Source organism: Aplidium turbinatum, chromosome 1, assembly GCF_918807975.1.
Source record: "Aplidium turbinatum chromosome 1, kaAplTurb1.1, whole genome shotgun sequence".
Classification (NCBI taxonomy): domain Eukaryota; kingdom Metazoa; phylum Chordata; class Ascidiacea; order Aplousobranchia; family Polyclinidae; genus Aplidium; species Aplidium turbinatum.
The window spans coordinates 18,862,175-18,881,290 of NC_137472.1; the positions used below are offsets into that span (position 1 = coordinate 18,862,175).

The 19,116-nt window shown below is 37.7% G+C and overlaps 1 protein-coding gene across 1 annotated transcript in view; it reads left to right on the plus strand.

The window, feature by feature from the left end:
- The window catches only part of LOC145786617 (uncharacterized), a 40,690-nt gene extending 28,516 nt beyond the window's left edge, over positions 1-12,174 (plus strand). Inside the window, exon 3 of the mRNA XM_082598345.1 lies at positions 10,993-12,174. The gene's annotated coding sequence lies outside the window, so the exon portion shown is untranslated. The remainder of the gene's footprint in view (positions 1-10,992) is intronic.
- Positions 12,175-19,116: the final 6,942 nt, after the last annotated feature.

Below are 19,116 nucleotides of genomic sequence, written 5' to 3' on the forward strand. Positions count from 1 at the left end.
TTCCCCGTGCAATTATTACACTAATCAGCCAAATTTCACTTTGATCTATTTTTCCAGCTTGAGACTGAAGGAGGTTCTTACAAGAGACAAAGAAAAGGGATGGAAGGCCCGTTAATGACGGAACATAACATGCTTGTCACTTGACTAAAAACCGAAAATAAATAATCAAAGAACTAAAAAATAACCAACAGTCACTATTATTTGACGTAGTAAGCAAGTAGTGGAGGATTGCGGTAGAGTGGCCGCGGGCCACATTATGTAAAGACCGGAAACTGTCTGCGGGCCGCTCAAAATCCCGTCGCGGGCCGGGCGGGCCGTATGTTGCCCGTCCCTGATGTATACTATAGTAGCAGCTGTATAGCATCAGCTCAAACAAAACTTCTAACGAACGACCCTGTCCATCCCATTGCTAATGAAAATTTGATGCTTTAGTACTTAAATTCTCAAACACACACAAGTGAGATAAAATTCATGAATAATATGAAGGTAAAAGTAATACAACATACCAGATAATGTAAACGTGAAATGAGGGTTGCAATTACTGTTTTTGCTAATTCTTTCCTCTACATGTTTTTCTCCAAAAATGCTTGCCAAACCAATGACATTTTTTTAACAGTTGCAGATGATAGCTGATATTGACCTCGTGCTGTTGTAACTTTTGGTGTCTCAATCGGACATAAAATATGATTCACTGGAACCCAACAAGTGTCTTGCTGTTTTGGGAAATGAAATGACGTAGCTGGATCTTTTTGGATGCAAGAAATCTCTCTGCATTGTACCGATCCACTTCAGCTACCACCCCCACATACCACTCTCCATCATAAACAGCCACTACATATCCACAATTCCACACTGCTTGATAATCTTTCTTTCAAGGTTTGGTTTACAAAAAATCAGCAATCTATGTGAAGTGTTCATCATTACTTTGTGGCAATAACCGATTTTGACAAGGGTTTAAAGTGATGGAAACTTCTTGTGCCTTTTATTGTATTTGCCTGTTTAAACCTTGACTGAAGCATCTCTCTTGTTGTTGCCAAGCACTGTTCATCTAATTCTTGAAAATGAATACCCGGCATTGATATCTTGCAGTGTGATAACATATCTTTCACATTTAGAATTTGGTTTTGTACGGTCTTCTGAGGCTTTCTAGCGCTATGGAACGCTTTACTGTCCCACCAATACCATCACACACGGACTTCCCGTGGCTGCTGGCAAAGAAAGACCATGTTGCATCAACATCAAAATCTTCTTTGTGATAACACAAGTTGAGGAAGTTTTGCTGTTTTTGTACTTAGCAGCACAACCATCTGTGAAATATGCTAGTCTTTTTATGTGCTCAAACTTCTGTTTTAATTAAGCGATTGTTTGATTTTGGATTTGATACACCATACAAACATCATGACTTAAATCTTCAGACAAAAATCACAAGCTCACATGAGACAGTTCTTCCATTTCCCTATAGTAGCATACCACTGGATGCAGTGCAGTTGTTGTGCGTCCAGCGGTAGCCTTGCGCCTCGACCTGGACATGAAATAAATAATTTTCGCTGAAATCCATTAAGCATAGAACATCTCCGTTTTCCAGTGTGTCTTTTCTGTTTTTAAGATATATTGACTGCTGCTTTGCAATAAACGAATGAGGTAGAAGCTTGTGAAGTTTGGCTACAAGCAGGTTGAGATACTCAGTGACTGACAGTGTTTGTTGGATCATTTCTGTTCGGGCTACTGTTACCCATTGATTAAAAGTAATATTTTCATTTAAATCATCAAACTTGTTTTCCAGGAAATTCATGACAATACTACACTATCACCAAGACAACTTTCACATCGTTGCAGCATGCAATCTGTACTGCCTAGATCTCACACCATCATTGCCAGTAGATCATGATATTTCTCTTCAATTTTGGTAGCATTCAGGATTGAAACAATATTTTGATGGATGGTGCATATAGTCAAGTGGGGTAAAAAAAATTTTTTTTCAGAAAGGTTGTCCTAGATTTTTTAGCTTATCAAGTATGACCACTAAAGTTGGTCACAATATGCAGACCATGTATGTCTATCATCCCCCAATGAAATTTTTTAAATCCATTATCTGGTTTGGAAATTATGCCCAAAATACCTGAATTTTTTTTTACCCCAGCTTTGGGGTAAAAAAATTTTTCGTGGGGTAAAAAAAAACACCTGTTAGTATAGCAGCTTCTTCTTCTTTGTTATTATAATATTGATTTCATATGTTTTGCTATTGATTTCATATGTAATGTAAATGATTCTCTACCAGAGGAAAGAAGCTTTGTGTAACTCATAAATCAAGGACTGTGAGAGATGCTGAACCCATACTTGGAACTGACCGGAAGGGTCATGGACGATTTTGCCCACAATTTTTGTATGCACTTTTTATTAAAATACACATTGTGAAATCGCAAAGTCTCATTACTGTAATAAAAACAGCAGCAAGACAAAAAATTGTGTCTAGTATATACTTATATACTTATGCACGCCATCCTGAATTTTATCTGCAGCTCTGGTTTGAACATGCAAGTGGGCGATTAAATTTCGCGGATCGTGAATCCTAAAAAGTCAACCAGCAGTTTGTGAATGAACATACAACTAAAAAACAACAGACAGGAAATAAAACAACAGTTTGTGTATGTATGATTGTATGTGTTGTGCACTATCAATCAATGGATCACTCTGTACTCTCAATCTGCGCTATTGATCGACTAACCCGCAACACTAACCTTAACCTCGGACCCCCAACTCCAGAAAACATCAATTGATTGTGCATAACACATGCATACATTGGCACTGATGCATCCAGAAGTTTGTTTTTGTATTTTTTGGTGACATACTGCTTGGCAGTTGACATAACACCAATACAAAGCCAAAACATTCCATGAAATGCACTGTTTTTTTTTACCCCAAATCAACGAATTTTATTGGGGTAAAAAAAAACACCTCAATAATAATTTACACAAACATTTGGAGGCCCCAGTCTTTGTTGCATCTAGTAGCCTCACAACATAGTACTCACAATATAACATTAAAACATTCATACTACCTATCACTAAAATTTAGCAAAAACCTTTCATAAACTCCTCCGAACCTTTTTTTGCACCCTTCGCTGGCCATATTTACTCTATTTAACATAGCTCTTCTTTGTCAAATCCAATCTTTTTCCTCTACCCCTCAAAGTAATCTCCAAAGACCACTTAAACAGACACTAAAAAAGTTGAGTGAATATCTACTCAATTTAGATGTGAGATGGTAAGTGTTTTTTTTTACCCCAATAACCCCACTATTTTTTTTTACCCCACTTGACTATAACTGCATACGCAAACTGAATGTGTTCCAGATGATCCGGCAAGCACACACCATTATGGTCTTAATGTGGCACTGGCAAAGCTCAAAAACCCAGTTTGAACATCTGTATATCTCTGTTTAAACAATTAATAGAGTTTTTTGAGTGTACACAAAATCAACCTTTTTAGTTTATGTACGTTGGGGCTACACTTTACTCACTTACTCATTGTCATGAGCACCAAGCATGATCCTTGCATTTTCGTTATCGCAAAAAAAATCTTTAACAACCTTTCTGACATGTTCACTTAAATTTTTACCTTTTCTTAGTTGCGGCATGTTGCAAATACCATAGATTTTAACCACTGATTTAGCTGCTCTGACCATATAAACATGAACTTGAAAATAATCAGCTATTTTATCTCGAGGCCATGAATACGGAGTGAAAGTTAGCAGCTGTATTTTTTCTGAGCGAGTAGTTCCTTCTTTGTGTATTTTTTTCTTTCTTTCCCATTAATATGTCAAACTCATTGGCTTTTCTTTGAATACCATGTCGAAGTTACACTCTTCTTCATCATCAGCTTCAGGAACACCAAGTGCAATAGCAACTCTTTTTTTCATTTCTTCTTGAACGAAGGAAAGCTTGCGCTTGGCATTTGTAACGTAAGCATAATGCTTACATTCAGAACAAACAACATCACTACTTGCCATAAACAAGGTATTAAATTGCATACTGCAGCTCATTTTTTAACTATGTCATCCGCTAGACAAACCAACGTAATTGGAAGTTTATGTTTTATTAGTGCATCCTCTCGTATGGGAAATCCTCGATCAGCCAATATTAACTCACCAGGCTCGAGTAGGTGCATGAACCTTAGAGTCAAGTGCTTGTCTGCGACAAGGCCACCCCAGCCATTCGAAACAAAATTGAATAGACCGTTTGGATATATACTTACAAGGTATTTGGTAGTGCAGTGGTGCTTGCACTCACTCCAGCATGCACTCTGAAGACAGATTTTTCGGGGTCTCGACAGAAACTTCTGCTCCATCCATGATATACCGAACTTTGTAATAAGGGTACCGGTACACCAAAAAGCTATGTGGCAATGCAGCGGCTGCGGTCTCTTATGGTGGATTGCAAATTAATGATGACATATTTGCTGATATAAATTTTATTAAAGTTGTTAAAATTTTTGATACTGTAGTGGGCGATATACAAAATCTTCGGGCCAAGTCGTGTTGTACAAGACCAAGCCTAAGCTACATGAATGTCATTAAAACTTCATCTTCAACACAAAGCAAACGAATTGCAACATGTGCTTCTGAAAACATTTCTGTAGAGGTTGTGCTATAGCGCTTTGGCCCATGCCAGTAGTAACTAGTGCCTTTACTTTTACTCTTCAAAAGGTTCAACACCGCACACCATGCATTTGTAGATGTGAAATCCTGTATATGATTTCACATCATCATCATTGAACAAACTTGCGCACTGCGCAGCCAAACCTTCGTTGAGATAATTGTTTTAATAACCTTAAATTCACAATCTTTGAATCTTGTATTTTTCATCGCTTGCAGTTCTCCACATCAGAATTTTGTGAAAGAGTAAGTATAGGTATGTTTGATAATGGTTGAATATTTTTTGCAGGTTTTGTTTTTGGCACTAAAACAACACGCTTTGCAGGAGATTTTCTAGTTTTTGTAGATATTTGATGATGACCCATAGCAATGGTAGGATCAGAATGTTTTTTTGTTGGCTTCTTATCTGGAAAATGCTTAGAACAAATTCTAGTGTCATTGTTTGGTTTCCAATCTCTATTTCCTAACATTTTCTTTTGTTTCAAGCTGTTTGAACGCTTTGGTTCTACAAATGTCTTTACGAGCGTGTTGTGTGATGTGCACAGTCATTTTCATTTTGGCTGTGCCTTGTCACCAAAAAAATTAGTCCAATTTCTTTAAAGTTCAACTCCTGAAGAGTATAGGACAAAGTAATAAAAACAAAATTACAATTTTGACCAAAGCGTCGGTCACAGAAAAAATGCACAGATGTAATGTTTTGTTTCTTCAACTCCTGCAAGTAATGAATAAGGAAGGATGCCACTTCACAAGATTCTTTTTTTTGCGTCTTCTTTGGTGTACACATAACAAGTATGGGCTCCTGTTGCATGCTGTGTCAGTGTAAAAATAAAAGCTTTCAACCTCATTGAGTAATAAAATGAGGACACATCACCGCATGGAGATAAAAGAGTCTTTTGGTAGTCCAATGCTGCGGCAGTTGTTGTGGTTGGATTGTATTTGGACTCTTTCATCTGTTGCTTGAGTAATCTTGCTTTATTTTTTTCCTCGATATGAACATCATGAAGTCTTATTAAATCATTTGTTTTCAGCTTGAAAGGGGTGTTTTTGAAAGCTTCACAGGCGTCGCATTGGTCTTTCTTTGGGACATGAAATTTGAGTTTGAATTTGGTATTAAACGTCTTCTGGTAAAACTCATAACTTTATCCTTGTTTGGGAGGAGTGCTGGAGCGGCACCATTGCACATACATGTTGTGCATTTTTGCAGGTTTAAATTGGATGGCAGGTAGCAGAAATCAGTTTCAGCTTTCACACAATGAGACTCCCAGTGGTAAATGCTTGTATGTGCTCCCAAACAGCTTCTTCTCTTTCTTTTTCGAGTTTGTTATGGCTGGAACAATCAGAAGCTCCTCGAAAATGACCTTCCACGGCACCCACATTGTTTTTGTTAAGAGCAGTCCGAATTCTCTTTTCTGAAATAGGTAATAGGTATCCAGTGTAGCTAAAAGAGGTTTTGCTTACTTCAACTTGATGTCCATTTGAAATTTCCAAATAATATTGAAATGACTGAGATAGTCGGGATTCCTCTTGAGCGCCGGTATTGTTACTTTGCTTCTTCGTTTTTGCTTTTGACAGCGGCTGTCCGAACAAAATTAATAGGAAACATAGCCTGTGAGCTAACGTTACCCATTTGCCAATATTTTCTGTTGATTAATTTTCTTTCATCTTCGCTTACTTTGCTGTGGCACTTTCGCTTGCAGGATTGTTTGCAACCTTCTTTAACTGGACGAGCTGGTCGAGTTTTTACTTAACCAGTTTTTGCACTTTTGTATGTGTACTGTTGACTTTTCGCTTCTTTGCTGCCGTTGCCCATCGTTTCTTTTTGTTTTTCTGTTTTCTAATGGTATTGGATTTTTTCCATGAAGTTTATGATTGTCCTCTAGGCTACTTCTTGTTTCTCAATACTTTTTTAATTCCATAAAGTGGCAGCACCATCAGAATGCGGAATGGCCCGTTTCGGTGAGTCCGATTCGGTGAGTCCAATCCCTTAACGGGGGATTTTTTTAATTTTTTTTTTAAATTATCGGGTACCGTAGCCTAACTATCATTGCCGTTTTAGGGTTTGGGGTTAGGGTTAGAGGTTAGGAACTCACCGAATCGGACTCACCGAATAGTAGCAGACCCATCAGAATGAACGCCTTCATCCAAAATTTCCCAAGCTGCATTTTGGTAGACTTTGGTAATGAAAAATCGACCTTGATCTATACCGATAGCTTGAAAATGAACAGTACTGGTACCTTCAAAGGAGAATTCGTATCTTGCTTAAACATTCGTTTTCCATCTTGGATCAAGTGAACTTCTTCACCATTCCGTAGATTCTTACAAAGATTTCCACTTCAGCACTGCTACAAGGTATTTGAGGGTCATCATCAGCCATTGATAAGCAATCAACATCAATTTGCTGTTTGCTCACTTTATCACCTCCGATATCTTCCAAGTCAGGGTGTTTCACTTCTGATATCCCGAGACTCGAATTGCTGCCACAGGTATAGTTTCATTAATCATCTTTGACTCGATTCCCCTTGCATAAAGAGATATTTTTTGTGGAGAATGTGGCTGATAATCAGGATCATTTATTGAATAATCATCATCTTCATTGCAACTGGAATAGTCATCATCATCAAGCATGTCAAGTAATTGTGCTGCAGTCCATACTTTTTCAGCAAACATAAAAATGTTGGTTAGAATATTCTAATTTTTTTTCTCCAAAACACTGGTGTGAGATGTGAAATCGGGCACAGGAAAATCTACTAACATAGAATGTAAATCTACTAACATAATATAGACAACAGAATAGGATTATAATGACAACCACGGAATAGTGGCTGAACGATAAAACGTTAAAACACGCATGGCATGAGTACTGAGTAGTAGGGTGGTCCTTATTTGAGGGTAAATTTTTTTTTGTAAAAGTTTCAGGTCTGACCATGCCAAAATGTTCTCATCGGCTTAAAAACACTCTGTGTAAAATATGAAAAAAATATACATATATGTAGAGGTAGCCCAGAGCCGTTGAAATTTGGAATTTATAGCGAAAAATGTGCATATACTAGATGTCAAAGAAATAGAGCACAAGTGTTTTTTTACATCATTCCATGATTGTATAGCAGTCATCAGTCCATGCTATCTGTGCTAATGATGTAGCAAGCAAGCAAGTAGCAAATTCTGGAAAATGAGTATGCCTGGCTAGTCACATGACCTGTTCTGATTCAACATTTTGAACTTTACCATCTCTTTGTTTACTGTGAGGGGGTCAAGCTAACTGCTTGGCGAAGGACCATTAATAAATTAATGCTTTAAAGTCCTAGCGTCATAGATTTTCATCAGAAGAGCATCAACCATCTCAGTGTAATACAAAATACTTATTGATTGACTATAGCCTACAGCGTTCAACAGGTTTTTGTTAAGTCTAGAAATCATACTGATCACACAGCAAATAATATATATAGTTATATACCGATATTCTATATTTCTAATACCCTTAATTTAGGATATTATACTGTACAATGTCAATTGTCCATGTCTTTAGTTAGACAGTATATTCAATGTGCCAACCAAGAGTGTCATGGTGACCAACCAATCATTGTTGCATTAAGGTCTTTTGGAGGGTTTGTGGATATTTCTTGCGGTGATCAGAAACAACTTGCAGGAAGAATTGTAATTGTTCTTCATCTTTTGTCAAACGTCCAGAGAAATCTTGCACAAGAGCAACTCCTTTTTCAGCATGTTCGTTTGTAACAGCCAGAGACTTAACAGTTGCTTTAGCGGTTTGAAAATTATCATCTTTCTCCCACTCTCTTGCTGGATGTTGAAGGAGTCTGGAATGTTCAGTTTCTTGAAGAGTGACCATGTGTTACATTGCGTTAGTTGTGAAGAATGATGATAACATTTTTCCTTCAAGGTTACCCAATACTAATGTAACCCGTTTTACCAGGCCTTCTCCTTCATTGCTGGGCATTGCTTGCACCATCTCATCTTTCATATCTGTTGGAATGTCATCATCAAACAGGGAAAGACCCACTAACTCTTCCGATGAATACCATAAATGGGCAACCATCTTCTTAGCCATCACCATTAAAATGCCTTTATTTATGCACTTATAATCAACTAAGCTCTTCAAAACACACAGGTCACTGTTGGGAGCTTTAACGGCAAGTGGAGCAAGAATCCAGGCTTTTACGTAGATTCTGCACACGAGGCCATCCATTCTTCCAATAGTTTTTGACTTTTTGTAAACCTACATCTCGCTCAGCGGCTTCAATAAGTTCACCCATGCGATATGGCGCAACACACTTGACGATTGATGAGATTGACGAAACTATGTTATGACATATGAACTATATGTTGGCATGTTATCAGCTATATGTTAAGTTAAACATTGAACAACAATCCGCTGTTTCAAAAGAATTAAGTTGGAGATAACCAACATTGCCTTATTGAAAGGTTTAAGTCATTGATATGATATTTTTTAGTTAAGAAACCAAACCTTTGTGCAATGTCCTCTGCATTTTCAAACGACGCACCAGTGCGTTGCAACTTAAAATTGGAGAATCACTGTAGGCTAATACAGAAACAAAGCAGAAACAATTTTTAAATTTCGCAATTTATTAATCATGCTGAAAACTCGGAAACTTTCATGCACCCCTTCAAATCGCTTCACGAACCCCCGGTTGAGAACCACTGATCTAGAAGGTACATCTTTTTTCGACTTTTAGACAAACTTGCCATTATTTTCTACTTAGCTTAACAGTCTGTTTAGAAAATAAGAAAGCATTGTTAGAAATTCATTTATGAATAATAATGGTCGTCGTCGTGTGAGCGTCTGGGGCCGAGGGTCTATCCTTTTACCACCCCAGATTCACGAAATCGTGAAAAATAATGGTGTAAATTAAATATGATGAACCGAACAACATTCCGTCTATTGGGGTGGTGTATGGTGATTTTTCATTGGTCTTGGGCAACCTCTAAACATCACTATTTTTTAAAAATATTTCACACACAGTGTTTTTGTGCCCAGTAACACATTTTAGCAGGGTCAGGCATTGAACTTTCCAAAATTGAAAAATAAGGACCACCCTAATGAGTAGGCTATATAATTGTTTCCGCCAAGCGTACAAATCATCGATGCATCAATCTGATGTAAAAAAAAAAAAAAATTGGTGCATAAAGTTTGTATGGAGCAGTTTGATGAAATGCAATTGTAGAAAAATAAGCTTTTAAACTATCCCAATTTGTCAAAAGCCTTTACAGCACCTCACCATGAACCAGCCATCTGGTATTGGACAGCATCAAGAAGGGAAGATTTGCGCTAGCATCACAACAATTTGATTCATTTTCCTCATTTTACCAGACATGTTATTGAATATATATTCTATTCTATAGAATATATATATATTCTATAGTTTTATATTCTTCTTTTTGCAGCAAACTCCTAAATCAAGCTGGAATTTCAGCCAGTAAAATCTCCAAGTTGGCATGGTTTCAAATGCTTTTTCCACACACAGTGCAAAACTTTGACATATGCACTTAAATAGAACACAATTTGGAGATTTTGATTTGAGCCTTGACCAAACAGAATTATGTGTTCCGACCATATTGGAAGCCCCATCGCAACCCAATCCAATGCAATCCGACAAAAACAGTTCGTAATCATTTGAACAAGTTTGTAATGCATCAAAACGTGATTCTCCACTTGTAGAAATGACAGGAATAAGGCCCAAAAATTTAATGCCTTTTATTCTGTCATCGTAAAATTGAATGCATAAACATAAATCGCCGGTCGAAAACAAAAAGTCGTAAGTGACATTTTGAGAAATTCTCTTTTTTGCATTTTGGAAGCCTATGCACTTAGGGCTATCTGCTACTATTTTACTACTATAATTACAGATATGCTCAAAGTAAAAGCATTAACAAAATTCAAAAAAGAAAAAGAAAATTGTTTTTTTTGCCTTTTACTCCAAAGTGTAAAAATGCACACGTCGAAATGCTTTGAGGATGAAATGTCAGTCGATGAGATATCTGCTTGCAACATCAGTGTCTGTACTTATTAGTTTTAAAAATATACCAAAATTGTATCAAACTTAGTGCAATATACCAAACATAAAATTTGCATACCAAACACATAAAAAATATACCAAATAAGAACAATGAAAACTATTAATACTACAAAAAGTGCTCAATGCTAAGCAAAAAAGCAAAGCAGAGCGAATTAAATCAAATATGGTTATTACTATCTGAATCCTTAACAGCCTGTTTCACCTAAAGGAAGATCATCAGAAATTCCTTATAATATTTAATATCTTTTCTGGAATTACCGATTTATTGCTTTTGCATGTTTTTCAGGACCTTCTGATGATCCTCCTTTAAGTGGAACAGGCTGTCAAGAATTCAGATAGTAATACCAAATAAGAACAATATACCAAACGCAAAATTCACTTACCAAACGCCTAAAAAATATACCAAATTTCTGGAATTTGGTATATTTGTATACTCATTGCTAAACGTTTGCACATCTCATTCCAGAATTTTTTTTGGAACTGCCTTATTTTGGTTGCGTTAAATGCTTGTGTGATTTCATGGGTTCGTATGTTCATGTTCGTATAAAAGACGACATAAACTGCAGCAAGCAATGCATTGCTAACTATTGAAATGTTTCAGTATCCAATTTTATAAAATTATCATAATTTTATTGCTGCAAAATTTATATTGCAAATTTGAAGAAACACGTGAGCATAAAGCCATGTACGTACCTGCCAACTGATAAATCCGGCTGTGATGCAAAGTAGGCTACTGTGTTATAGTTGTCATGCCTGCTAACTGATAAATCCGGCTGTGATGCAAAGTAGGCTACTGTGTTATAGTTGTTATGCTTGACCGTATTTAAATTGGCGCTGTGCTATGCAATAGTGACGTGACTCTGTGTATTTTCTCCCTGGTTACTATTATGGTACATCTATTAACTTTACATTTGAAATGAAAAGAAAATGTTCCTGTTTGTGTATCAGGCGGTTTTAGTCAGCTTTGATATTTCACGTTATGTCTTTGCATATTGTTGTCATGTCAGCAGGCTACCAAAGTATTGTGTGTTAGCTTAAAAACTTACATATTTCTACTTACAACTTTTTAGTGGCTTCAAGGTATTGAGTCTACTCTTCATGAGACTGTTTGTCTCTTCAATCATTTCTAAAGCTGCTTTTCAAATGTATAAGGCAACGTTGTACAGCACTATCCTATCAGTGTTTACGATACTGCCTAAGATATATAATCCCATTTTCGCTAGACTTTACACATTTATTTGTTGGACTTTTCTGTCCTTGACGTCTCCATACATCAGTAAGATTGGTATATTGCCCTTGTTTCGCTATAAGTTATGCTCTTAAATCTTTAAGTAAAGAAGTAAGGCCGAAATAAGAAATAATATTAATAGGCTACGACAGTGTGTTAAAACGTTTGAAAGCTTTTTTACTCGTTTCTTTGTGTTATGTTTGCATGCTTTTTTCGCGTAAAGAATGAATAAAAAATACATTAAACCCATTGACGTCACATTCCAAGAAAGCCGATATGACATCACATTTGTTACATCCGCGCTTATCCCACGCCTGGTGGTTGAAGCTATAGATTAAATGGACGGGAAGGCATGAAAGCCATTTTGTGTCCACCTTCAGGATGTCATTGAATGTTCGGCCAAACACTCAGCCGCATGCTCTTGAGCGGTGTCGAACCGGCCTCCTTTCGATTATCGCATCTCGGTACTGGGGCTCATCACTCGATTAAGCAGCCAACAAATACCAGTTTACTCACAAAGACTTAAAAGTTGACGCATTTTAATAGGCTACAGTTTATAAAATCACCAACTTTGACATTCTAGGTGTTGTTAGTTTTAGGCTAGCCGATGTTATCATACTGTATTGAGGAACAAATTTATAAACGTGTTCATATTAAATGAACAGTTTATAAAGTCACCAACTTTGACATTCTAGGTCAGTGTTTCTCAACCTTTTTTGCCCAACGCCCCCTTCATGAACTGGCAGAATTTTACCGCTCCCCAACGAAACGATTAATTACGAAAAGCGAATATAAAACAATAAATACTATTAATACTACCAAAAGTACGCAATGCCAAGCAGAGCGAATTACATCTAATATAGGCTAGTTACCAGGCTCTAAAACCCTTACAACCTGTTTTACCCCAAAAGGGGGATCGGGATCATCAGAAGGTCCTTATTCAAATAGAATTTTATTGGATTAAGGACCTTTTGATGATCTCTCTTTTAGGAAGAAATAGGCTGTAAGGGTTGCAAATATATATTTGCGAGCATGAAAACAGTAGCCTATAGCCCTACTGGTAGTCAGTGTCTAAAGCCAGTGAGAAACATTCGAAGATCACCTCTTATGGATATGTCAAGTGGGTTTTGCTGTTTGGTATGTAGCAGAACAACGATTCACTGTAATCTCATCGCGGTAATTTCATCACATGGTAATTACATCGCATACATTGTCATCGCATTGTAATTACATCGCAAGACACCACATCGTCAGTAATTTAATCGTCAACGTCTACCCTAACTCTAACTTCGGAGGGAACCAGCTACTAGACGGTTCGATTAGTCTTTCGCCCCTACGGACGATCGATTTGCACGTCAGAATCGCTACGGCCCTCCACCAGAGTTTCTTCCGGCTTCGGCCTGCCCAGGCGTAGTTTACCATCTTTCGGGTCCCGACGACCGTGCTCTTGCCGGAGCCGGCCCTTTCAGGGCGCGGCCCCGCCGGCGGTGCTCCCGTCGCCCCGCAGCTGGTAGTCTACGCAGCTCTCATACTGCGATGTAATTACTTGACAATGTGATATACTGCGATGTAATTACCATGCGATGAAATTACTACGATGATATTACCACGATGAAATTACTGCGATGAAATTACCGGACACCCAACACAGATGAATCCCTTTTCCACCAGGTATGAGGTAGGAAATACTACCACGAAGATACGAGCTCTTTGACGAAATCGTTATGCTGGGCGGTCTCTCTCATTTGACTTGTAGTAGCTTAGATTGGCAATGCCTCCCCGTGCAGCCAAGATACGGTAGTTGGGTCCAGTTGTCGAATACCAATGATTCCACTTGGGGGCCGTAAGATGGAACATTCGTGGAGTATGTGTTGCATTGTTTGTTCTACCGCTCCGCAGACACATATCGGCGTATTATGCAACCCCCACCTAAACAGATTAGCTCCAGTGCAGCCAACGTCACATCTGATCCTGTTCAGTGTGACCCATGCCTTTCTTAAGAGGTCTGCTCCAGGAGGGATGGAGAGCGCTGCTATAACTGAAAACTGGGGAGGGATATGTGGCAGCTCGTTCCATTCCTGGGCCCATGTCTCCATGCAGCTGAAGTTCTTATCCACAAGCTGTGTAGCATATCGATGGAATGGGCGCCTTGATGATAGGCGTTGAGGTCTGACTAGTCCATTTCTTTAGGAGTGACTGTGGAGAAGGTGTTGAGGATCGAGTCTTGCATGCAAAGCCAGTTTGTGAGAGGCTTCTTCCCTACGCTACGGACATGAGCAGGACCAATGCCAGCCAAAGTTGGCAGATAAGCAGTAGGTGTCAACCTTGCTCAAATGGGCTCAAGTTGTCAACCTCCACGTGGTGAGCCCTGGATTCGACTGACGACAACAAACCGACAAGTGCTGGGCGGTAGATGGGTTAAACCAGAATGCCCCCTAATAATCAAAACGGCTCCCTTAAGCCGAGGTAATCATACCACACTTTTACAATAAACTATTTTTTTACTGTGATCTATTTTGTATTGATTCAACGCTTGTAAACGTTGTTGATTACCAACTTAATGGTTTGGCTAATTTGTCAAATGAAGCAAATCGAAAAATAATCCAAAGTGCACTATGCATGACATTCAGCCTATTTCAAAATAAATCGTGGCATGTATAGCCTACTTACAACTTATGTGAGTGCAAATGTAGAATCATTTTAATCTATGATGCAGCCACAATGGTACAAGAAAAGAAACAGCCTTTTGGTTGAGTCTGTCCTTAGCATCTCAACAGCTGTAGCCTATACAACTTCAATTATATCTCGTGCAAGTAATAATATGATTTCGTCAAAGTTGATCCTTTTTTTCTAAAAAAAGTTAAGGCATGACTACCTGCAGACCTACTGTCTGATTTGTCACATTTTTATGACATTATCACATCACATTTTCATTTTGTCACACAAATCAAACAAATCGGCTTCCGAGAAACAAACAAACTTGTCTGTTTTTTTGCTCTAACTTTTGCTGCATTCCTACGTCTATAATTATCCAAAAGGATGTAAAAAACTCTTCATACGTAACATTTTACTTGTGTTTAATCGCTGGCGAAACATGTCCTCTTTTTAGGGGATGAAAATATGGTAGGCCTAACATAGGCTAAATAAGAAACGTTCTGCAATGAGTGAAATATGTTGTCGTATCATTGGTTTGGTTTTAAATTTTTATTCTCGAACTGACAAAGCCTTGATAGGTTATCCCTGGTAGTTTCGCATAGGCTACTTGTAGTATCCCTACCATATTTTCTTCCTCTAAAAAGAGGACATGTTTCGCCAGCGAGTAAAATACAAGTAGAATGTTACGTATAAAGAATTTTTTTACATCCTTTTGGATAATTATAGACGTATGCAGCAAAAGTTACAGCAAAACACAGACAAGTTGGTTTGTTTCTCGGAAGCCGATTTGTTAGATTTGTGTTACAAAATGAAAATGTGATGTGATAATGTCATAAAATTGTGACAAATCAGGCAGTATCTGCAGGTACCCATGCCTTAACTTTTTTCAGAAAAAAAGGATCAACTTTAACGAAATCATAAAATTACTTGCACGAAATATAATTGAAGTTGTATGCAGCTGTTAATGAGATACTAAGGACAGACTCAACTAAAAAAAGGCTGTTTCTTTTCTTGTACCATTGTGGCTGCATCATAGATTAAAGTATGAATTTATAAAGATAGGCCTACTTTTAGTGTTTTTGCTTCGTCCTTTATGCTAGCAGTTAACAGTTGTTGTTTATGCATAGGTGTTTTTTTTCTCATAGTCTACTAAGTTACGTTTGTAGGGCATGATATTTTTTGATGTTACAATGAAACCACAGGAATCCACTTTTTTGTTTACATTTTTGCGGAACTTATGCTTTATAATGCCGATGCTTTACATTTGTCCCATTAAAAACAAGGGAAGCAGCTGACTCGATGACTAATATAGTCTTTCGCTGCTTCCTGTCTGTTGTTGAATATATTTGTACCGGTTTATATTTGTACCGTATACTATTTTTCGCAGCAGACAAAATAAAAGGTTTCTCTCTCTCTCTCAGAATGTTGTATTGGTACAGAAATGGTTGGAAATTGGGAAAAAAGCCACACAACAATGAAATCCTGTTGAAAATATGAGCAAGAAAATTGAAAATGTAGAAAAGAGGACATTTGAGCATTTTTGGGTGTCCTCGGAGGACAATTTATTTTTCTTCAAAAAAGAGGACAAATCCTCCTAAAAGAGGACGTATGGTAGCCAGTGGCAGATTTAGGGCAAGATTTTAGGGGGCGCCAAAAAGTATGGAACAACCTCGCCGCAAATGGCTTTGGAAATTTTTTTTGCGTTTTTATCAATAAAGTTGCCTATCTAAGTCAGGTAGGCTATCAGTCATTCCCACATCACAAATCAACACCACAAGGGACAATTTGCTTAAAGTTGAGGCAATGCCATAATGCCGCTCGTGGCAATTAAAAGCAATAACAAACGTGAAATGATAATTTAGGTATTTTCCACTAAAACTTTAGGCTATACAACAGTGATTGCTCCAAGTGAATGAAAAATAGTAACTACCAAAATCCATTTCAATAAATCACCAACCTAGAGTGCCTGAAGCTCATTGGTGCATAGCCCCAAAAAATGCATTATAAAAAGCATTCAAACAGTGCGAGGCCTATAGGTGTAGCCTACTTATTACAAGTGAGTGGTACTCTGCTCAGTTAAGCAGTGATGTACGCGCATACAAAAAATATTGACGCCGTCAGCGTAAACGCAAACGTTCGAAAAACCATACGCCGTATGCGTCAACGTAACTTGTAAAAAAAAGTTGACAGCGTCAGCGCATACACTAGCGTAAACCTATTTTGTTTGCTAGGTGCCAAACATTCACACGGTATAAACCACTCGAAACAAACAAGTTTTATTTTGAATTTCCACGAAGAAACACAGGCACCTGAAAGTGTTCATATGACATTTTGCTGCGTTTTGGTTTCAATACGTCTTTGCCCATTGAAAACATTCTTTCAACTTATTCAAAATTTAGAAAGTTTGATAAAAAAAATGCAAACAACAGCTAAGACATTGAAAAGTATGCGTTGACACTATGCGCTAAAAAACCGCGAAAACTTTACAGCGTAGCCTCAAGCGACAACTATCCAAAAAAATGTGGCCGCAAGCGTTAGCGTAAACAAAAAGTCTACGCCGCAAGTCTACGGCGTAGAATTTGCGGCGTATACGTACTTACGTAGGCTACATCTCTGCAGTTAAATTATTGCGAACAAAAAAAATAATTCAAATATGAACAAAGCGCTTGCAGCAATAAGAGTCTACTATTTCTATTGTGTAGAATAAGCGAAATCGGGCCTATGCCCTATCAGCAAAACAAAATATTGTGAACTGGCAATGATGTAATTGAGCAAAAAACGTAATAAATTTAGCAGAGATGTGTTCAAGACCAGATCCAGCTTTACTGTCCAAAAGGTTGATATATTGCATTCCATCCTATCTCTCTGCCTAAACTGCCATAAAATCTGGATTGCTACCATTTGTTATGGACAATCTTCAAATCAAACGTCACATAGAACTGTTGTCTACTGAACCTGACGTCTTACGTCATGGACTGTTGCTAGAAATAAGCAAAGATTGCATCACCTTTGTCATACCTGTGAAACATTACATAATCATTAAATCTTGAATTACGAGATATGGTGTAAGCCAAATTTAACAGGTGTTTGATGAATAGCTTCATAATGCTTATCATTGTTACGTCACAGAAGATGGTTACGTGAGTTTGAAATATCGTAATCTGTTCTCTCGTTTGTAAAATTGTTGCTTGAAAAGTTGGTCGCATATTAAAACGGTTTTGTTTGTGCTTACAACTAGACGAAATTTTCGTCTTTAACTCAGTAATTTGTATTGTAGTGACAAGTTTTAGTGGGTACGGTGTTTATCTCATTCTTCGACAGCCTATTGGGGCTATTTTTACAGAAATGCAATTCTTGAATAGAAGTTTTCAGAAGAGTGTTTCGTTCGTCATTGCATACAGACGAACGGATCCAGGAAATTTATATGTTACAATTTTCCCAAGAAGAGATTATGGTTTACCGTTGTGACCAATATTATTAAAACTTGAATTAAAAAAAGTTTCTTTATTGGTTACAGTAGAATTCGCCTATTATAGTGACACCCGAAGGGACCGCGGAAAAAGTGTCACCATAACCGAAGTGTCACTATAGCCGAATTCTACTCAACTGTTGCGTATGCAAACGGGACTTTGCAACAGGTGTCACTAATATGCGAAGTGTCACTATAGCCAAAGTCATTATAGGCGAATTCTACTGTATTAGTATTTTATATAATGTCCATTGTCTTTTGCTCTTGTACCGTTATCAGCGGTTATTAGCGGTTAGTAGGTCTACTTGCCGAGACTAAACATCACGCATTGTTTTACGTTAGTAAAATGGAAATTTACAAGTTAAAGTATAGCATAAAAAGAAAATTTGCATTCAGACATAAAAAAATAAATTGGAATTTTAGAAAGCGCCGCGGCGCCCTAGCGCCATAGGTGAATCCGCCCCTGATGGTAGCCCTAATTTGGAGAGGCTTTTGACGCAGGGCCGCTTTGCGAGATTGACATAGTGAAATTTTCCGATTGTTGAGGTGTTTTGCCGGGGAATTATTTCATCAAATAGGTGTCGCTGGATGGAGAGCAGTGCTTAGAACACTGAAGAAGTATTGTTCTAGAGTTTACCCCCTGACTCCACGAAGTGCGTATAAAAATTTTATAAAAAAATATTTGGAAGATAACGATTTTGTTTGTTTTAGCACCGTAGCACTTACTTTTTGTTTTAGCACTGTATTGCGTATGAGCACACTAGAGATTAAAGAGGCGTTTGATTTTTAAAATGTGGAAATAAAAGGAAATATTTACTTTTTTCTATGGAAGCCCGTCACCCAGCCAAACCTTTCCAAAGCGAATAATGAAGAGATTCAAGAGAATACTGCAGTGAAGTGACAAGGAAGTCCCAAAAATTGCAAATGCAGCCGACATTGGGATGACACTTTTGATGAGGATATGCCAAATGTGGACTACATCAGGGAGAACAGTGTTTCCGATTGAAATTGAGTAAGATTTGTTTAAAAGTCCTCGGAAAAATAAAAGGAAGTCAAAC